Consider the following 7781-nt stretch of genomic DNA (forward strand, 5'->3'; position numbering starts at 1 on the left):
TCTACAACAGAGGATACCAAAAGCAGAGGAAACAGGAGCAAAATAGACAAGTGGGAATTCAACCTAAAAACTTTCTGCACAGCAAATGAATCAATCAACAGAATGAAAGGCAACTTACGGAATGGGAGAAAGTATTTGCAAACCATGTATAAGGGGTTAATTAAAAAAATATAAGGAACTCCTGTTACTCAATAGCCAAAAAACCTAATAACCCATTTTTTGTTAATGGGGAAAGGACCTGAATCGGCATCTCTCCAAAGAGACATGTAAATGGCAAACAGACATATGAATGTAGAACCAAGCAAAGTACAGAAAACTGGGTATTACCAGAAGGTGGGATGTGAGGGGGCTTGTTGAATTCATGGGGGACAAAGCAGACCCTCAGGGAGAAGTTGCCGCTGAATCAAAGACCAGAAAGAGGAGACTGAGTTACAAGGTTATACGAGCCACAGGTAGAGGAAAGAGCAAATCTTCTAATGTAGAAACGTGCAAGAAAGAACAAGGTGGCCGATGTGACTGCTGCAAGGTGAGCACGAGGTAGAGAAGCTTAGGTCAGAAAGGTAGTGGGAGAGAGGCCATTTTTTTCAATGTTTATTTCTGAGAGAGAGAGAGAGGGAGGGAGGGAGAGAGAACAAGCAGGGGAGGGGGAGAGGGAGAGGGGGAGGGAGAGGGAGAGGGGGAGGGAGAGGGGGAGAGAGAGAGAGAGAGAGAGAGAAAGACAGAGGATCCAAAGCGGGCTCTGCACCGTCACACTTGGGGCTCAAACCTACAAACCGTGAGATCGTGACTTGAGCTGAAGTCAGGGCTTAATGGAATGAGCCACCGGTGCACCCCAGGAGGGAAGCCATCTCAAAGAATGCGCCTCTGACTGGGAAAATGGGAACCTTTACAGGATGTCGGGCAGAGGAACTGCATGGACCGATTTATATGGTTCTGTGTGCTGGGAAACAGGCAGAAGGAAACCCAGGGTGGAAGCAAGACTAGTTTGGAGACCACTTGCCAGGTGCAGCAAGGGATGCTGGTGGCTTGGGCCAGAGGGTAGGAACAGAGGTGGTGACACATTGTCAGATGCCAGATACCTTTTGGAAAATTGGGAGACGACAGTGTTTCCTGGATGCTGGTGTGCAGGAAAAGTTTGGGCTCGCGACAGGAATCTAGGGCGGATGCAAAGACTTTCGCCTGAGCACATGGAAGAATGGAGCTTCTTCAAACGACAAGTCTGGGAGGGAGAATCAGGAGCTCAGAGATGTCTGTGGGGTGTTAGCTGCCTGTTTTGAAGTCACTTTCCAAGAGGGGTCATTGGCTACGGCCAAGCTCTTTAGAAACCTTTCCATCCACTCGGGTGGAAGGGAAGTCTATTCGCAGATGAGAAAACGCATGAGAAGGAAGTAGTAGGAGAAGAAGATAAAGCATCTTTTGCACCAAGGAGACTGAACAGGCTGTGGAGGCTCCAGGCGGGGGAGGTGCGGCGGCTCCCTGCAGCGGGGCGCGTTGAGAGGGCGCCCGACCTTGCCCGCGGCCTCGGGCTCGGGTCCTGGCCCGACCTGACATTGCTGCCCAGAAGGGGACAGACCCTGGAAGGGGGCACAGTTATGTTCGACTTCTCTAGGTAGTTGTCTGGTCACCTTTTACAAACCAGGACTTTGAAGAAGGCTTCAGGTTGCTAACTACACGTGTTTTCCAATCACGCCCCAAACACCGCTAACTGCCAAGTTGTCAGAGGAGGATCCTGTGGTAACAGGGAACCTGGTAAGACATTCTTGGAGATGTGCAGAAAATTATTGACTAGGATTCTTTCCCCCCACACCAAGTCACAGGTCACTGTGGGTTACCCTGCTTGCTTGTAGGAGTCCGGTGTGCATGGAGTTCACACCTACCGCCTACCCCCATGGTGCGCCTGCGCGCGCGCACGCGCGCACACACACACACACACACACACACACACACCCCACACCCACAGGCACATACACCCAGGGCTACCGCCACCCGAACGGGTCACCCACCCGACTCCGCTGACACAACTCACCTTCGTTCCTGCCTCCTGAAGCATTAGTCTGATCTGTGGGGTTTTAGTTGCCTTCTTTCATGCCCTGTAGCCTAGGGTTCCTCTTCCAGCCCCGCAGCGCCTGAGCACTGACGTCCGCGGGGTCAGAGGGGCAAAGCTCCTCTCTGAAAGGGCCAGCCTTTCCCGGGACTGGCCCTGTACCTGTACCTCACCGCCGTCACCGAGGGGCAGTAGGACTAGCCTGGCCTCCTCGCGGGACGCTCCCACAGTCAGCAAGGCTGGCCCCGACCAGCCCCCACCCTCATTTCTAGTTCAACCCTGCTGGCCCAGCCCCTTCAGGCACCGCCTCCATCCAGGCCCACATGAGGCCTACCTAGTAGTGCACCTGGCGCTTTCAAAGGTGCTCTGAGTCTCAGGGGGATGGGCGTGGGTGGTTCTGCCTGCTCTCCTGCCCCGCCCAACCTCCCCCCACCAACCATCCCCCGATTAACCTGCCAGTGACTTCACCCAACGAAGTGCACATGGAGCTCCAGAAACTTTGGCCCTTACCACTTAATATTTTAACCAGTTCCCCACGGCTCCCAATAAAACTACATTGTAACCACCGTGACTATCCTTGGATCCAAATCTAGGCTCCTTCATCATCCTCTCCTTGGCCTAGATCCCTACAAGTGGGTTTGCAGTGATTTGTAAGCTTTTAAGCATTGGTGTAATTAAAAAAAAAATTGTTGTTGTTGTCGAATCAGGCTCTTTTTGTCCATTGCTTCCGAGTTTCTGTCACTCTTTGACTTTGCCACTTAACACTGTTTTTTTTAATTCACTAATTCTTTAGTTTTGTAATTGCATTGTCTTGCATTTAAATCCTTGATGCACACACTGGATACCCATTTCATTGTTTAACTTTTTTAGTTTCATTCCAGGTAGCGTAACAGCATTGCATTAGTTTCCAATGGACACTCATTTTAACTCAGAGAGTTATCTGACACCATTTCTAAAATAATCCTAACCTTGCCCCTGCTTTGAAGTCCCATCGTAATTCTGCAGAAACCTGTGTGTTCCTTTGGCTCTAACTGCAAACTCAGTTCTGCTTTGTCTGGTGTACCAGTAACACGATGTCTTGTTCCTTGATCTTGAAAGTATTCTGAGCACTAGAAAAGCCTAAATTGGCTAAGCACTTGAAAATCCCTGGCTGTTCCTTCAAATGAGTTTTCGAGTCAGTGCATTAAGTTCCAGAATATACTAAACACTATTGCCTGGTGACCTGAGGTTGGATTGAATTTAGACATCGATTTAGTTCTTCCGAGTCGCAGAGTCTTCACTAAGGTTTTCCTGGAAAATCCTTGTGCTCATAAGTGATTCCAAGGAAGATGTTTAGGGGTATCCAATTGCTGTATAGAGAGCACCCTGGAAACTGGCTCAGGTGCCCTCTGGTGGGGGCCATGTCAATTGAGTGTTCTGCTTTCAGATTCTGGTTTCTCTGATGAAGGTAGCCTGAGAGAGGGTGTAGGGAGAAGAAGAGGAGAAAACTCTGGAATACCAAATTTTAATGTTTTTATATGATATATGATCTGATAAACATACAAATGTATTTACTTGTCAAATGGAGGAAATATAGGAAATTCCCTTAGGGCAAACATTTCTATTTTCATATTCCAAGCACCACATCAACTATGATTTTACATATACACACATGTGAATGACACTGTTATTCTCGTGATTATAAAACTGAACATGCTGTTTTCAGTGACAACAAGATATTTCATGGAACAGTTTGAGAAGCAGTAACCTAGGTAGGAGCCAGAATGCCTGGGTGTGAATTCCCACTTCTGCTCATTATGAGCTGTATGACCTTGAGCACACTACCTAAAACTTCCGTGTCTCAGTCTCTGCATCTGTAAAATGAAGGTAATAATAGCACCTACTGGGGCACCTGGGTGGCTCAGTCGCTTCAGTGTCTGGCTTTTGACTTTGGCTCAGGACGTGATCTCAGGGTCACGTGACTGAGCCCCACAGCGAGCTCTGTGTGGACAGCGAGGAGCCTGCTTGGGATTCTCATTCTCTCTTTCTCTCTCTCTCTCTCTCTCTCTCTCTCTCTCTCTCCCCTCCCTCCCACCCTCCCTCCCTCCCTCCCTCCCACTCTGTCTCTACCCTCTTTCTCTCTCTCCCTACCTGCCCTTCCCCACAATTTCCCTCTCTCTCGCTCTCTCTCTGAAAACAAATAACCTTATAAAAGTGATCTCAAAATAAATAATAATAGTATCTACCGCACTGGGATATTGGGAACATAAAATTAGGAAATAATACATGAACAACTTAGAAGGGTACGTGGCACATAGTCAGCTCTAAGTGTATGCATTTAGCCTGATTACTGTTGCTGTATTTGGCGTTCCAATACAATGTGATAGTTTAGGCAGGTGGCATGCCAATACAAGTGGTCCCCTATACAAATTATACTGAAGTTATTCTTCATACCACCGCCAAGTGGCAGCAAACGGGGAGCATGAGGCCCAGAATCTCTCCTCAGTACTTCACACAACTTTTGCCAATGCCACTAGCAAACAGTACTTTTTTTTTTTAACGTTTATTTATTTTTGAGACAGAGAGAGACAGAGCATGAACAGTGGAGGGGCAAAGAGAGAGGGAGACACAGAATCTGAAACAGGCTGCAGGCTCCGAGCGGTCAGCACAGAGCCCGACGCGGGGCTCGAACTCATGGACGGTGAGATCATGACCTGAGCCGAAGTCGGACGCTTAACCGACCAAGCCACCCAGGCGCCCCTAGCAAACAGTACTTTTTTTTCCCCGCTTATACTACTTTTAACTAACTCCCTCTCTATACTACTCAGTGGACAATACTCACAGACTACAGTACAAATAGCACCTCCTAGATTGAGTAATAGATGCTTTACATGACCATCAGAGGCAAGGGAAAGCCACTGACATGGAAATAATCAAGTCTTGCGAAACTAAAGTTCCTCAATCATTTCATATCCATACTGTTTACGTTAGGCTGCTTTAGCAGGTACTCTGATGAAGAGATTAAGGCTTTGTGGTAAAAGCATATCAGAAGAGCTGTCCCCAGAGCTTGGCAGTTGGTAAAATGCTATAAATGTGTAAATCCCAGTTCTGGCTGCATAAGGAAGAAAGACTGCAATTTCTCCTTTTCTACTAACCATTTGCTTAAGTTTTGAAGCCTTGTCCATCTATCACCCTGCTTCTCCCCTTGCAGTGGACTCGAACATTCTTTAATGTATCGTCTCATCCACAGATTCAACTTTTCTTCACTTATTTCCTTCTTTTACACTAAAATCTAACTTTCTTTTTTTTTTTTTTTTTTTTTTTTTTTTAAATTTTTTTTTCAACATTTATTTATTTTTGGGACAGAGAGAGACAGAGCATGAACGGGGGAGGGGCAGAGAGAGAGGGAGACACAGCATCGGAAACAGGCTCCAGGCTCTGAGCCATCAGCCCAGAGCCCGACGCGGGGCTCGAACCCACGGGCCGCGAGATCGTGACCTGGCTGAAGTCGGACGCTCAACCGACTGCGCCACCCAGGCGCCCCTAAAATCTAACTTTCATTCCCATCATTCCACTAAGAAATTTTGAGGGTCATCAAGGACCTTTTTTTTGTTTTAACTTTTTAAAGTCTTTATCCTGCTTCACTTCTTAGCAGCAGCGGGTAACAATGCCCATACCCTCCCTCTGCTCTTCGAACCCCACCTTATTTCTAAAGGACGGCAACCCCTGGCATTGAGTTCTTGCCCCTTGCTATCTGTCTTTTGAATTGCTCTTAAGGCTTCAAAACCAGATTCTCCAACTCACATTTCCGGCTCTGACCCCTTTACCTAGGCCATGTGGACTTTTTGCTCTATCGTCTAGGTGTTCATAGACAACATCCTCAACCACACACTCAAAAATCATTACTTGACATGGATTACCTCTGTAGACAGCTAATCATGTACATTTTATTGGGGCTCTTTTCGGTGTTACTTTGAGTGTGTTTTTCTTATTGAGTCTTAGGAGGCACCCTTACCCTTAGGATGCTGACCAGCATACTTTGTCTCGCTTTTCATTTATAACACAATACTTATCACAAGGGCTGGGTGATCACTGGTTTGCCTTGTTTCCTTTTGAGTAATTTCTTAGTCCATAGAGATCTCAACTTATGGAAGTCTTCTGAAGTTCCTTTCAGACGCATACTTGGCTATATTGTTAGGAAGGTTAAGTTGGCTAGAGCTACCTCTTCTTCCCAATCCAGATTCTTCACCTCAAAACTGTGTGCATCAAATATCTTCACCCAGGTAGCCTCTGGTTTGGGGATTCAGGAGATAAGGACCTTCTAGAGAAGTCAGAGCTATGGACTGAGTTGGCTGGAAGCTATCTTAAGTTTTTGATTCACAGGGAACACCTTAAAGTGGCAGCTAATTTCGTGCCATAACCCTAATTCCTTTCTATAGGGATCTACAGAAAATCCCTCCTTATTCTTTAATAAGCTTCATCAGTTTCAGATATTCTTACAAATTTTAGTCTTTGAGACCTTAAAGATTTCTTTAGGACACAGTAGCAGGACAACGCCTAGCACTCTCATTCACAGAAGACTGATCAACAGAGTGTCATGTTACTTGCGTGAAAGTACCCTAATACAATGTGATTCATTTATAAGAGGTCTAGAAAAGAAAATAATTTTCAGTGTCTCTTCAGCCACAAAAAGGACCAGTCAACAGGATGTTCTAGTTCCCCTGACGGGTATAGCTGTCTAATGAAACTTGCATGTGTATTATTATATAGCTTGTGTGATGGACAGAAACGAGTTGGTCAGTGTATCTACCTCATTGCACCCACTTAGGATTTACAATGTAAATCCTACAAAGGAGGCTGAGAGTGCGATGACATTAACCGTTCTGCTTGGAAAACAGTTGGGGTTTCACTACATATCAATAAATTAGAATCTTGAACGGCACATTAGTCTTTTCTGAGATTGAATTGTGAAACCTCTGGAAGGCTGATTAACTCAAGTGAGTGGAAAAAGAAAATGAGTTCCTGAACTTGCAAAGGTAGGAGCACTATGTTACTAGATAAGGCCCTGACAGAGCAGACATTTCTACTATTTTACTGGCATTTCTTTTCCTTTACAAATCCAACAAAGAGAAAACTCCATTCCTTTGAAGGACGTTTGCATAACGACCTGCTAGTCATTCTTTTTTTTTTTAAATTTTTTTTTTCAACGTTTATTTATTTTTGGGACAGAGAGAGACAGAGCATGAACGGGGGAGGGGCAGAGAGAGAGGGAGACACAGAATCGGAAACAGGCTCCAGGCTCTGAGCCATCAGCCCAGAGCCCGACGCGGGGCTCGAACTCACGGACTGCGAGATCGTGACCTGGCTGAAGTCGGACGCTTAACAGACTGCGCCACCAAGGCGCCCCTAGTCATTCTTGATAAAGACAATAAATTGCAAACTTCTAATTACAAACTACAACAAATCATCATTAAAATAACCCGTTCGAAACTGTCACTAAAGGGATGAGATTACAAAAGAAAGTCAGAATTCAAGATCAAATGATCACTCAAAGTTTGCACAAGTTTGAAACACCCTGAAAAATATTAGCAGGGACTCACACATCTGTATGCCAATGTTCACAGCAGCATTATTAACAATAGCCAAAAGGTGGACTAAACCAAACGCTCACTGTGGTATATATAAAATGTTGCTTTACTTAGACTCTCACAATGGTTTTATGAAAATCTCACTACAAACATCATTCCTTTATGAATTC

The sequence above is a fragment of the Prionailurus viverrinus genome, unplaced genomic scaffold, assembly GCF_022837055.1.
Source record: "Prionailurus viverrinus isolate Anna unplaced genomic scaffold, UM_Priviv_1.0 scaffold_61, whole genome shotgun sequence".
Classification (NCBI taxonomy): domain Eukaryota; kingdom Metazoa; phylum Chordata; class Mammalia; order Carnivora; family Felidae; genus Prionailurus; species Prionailurus viverrinus.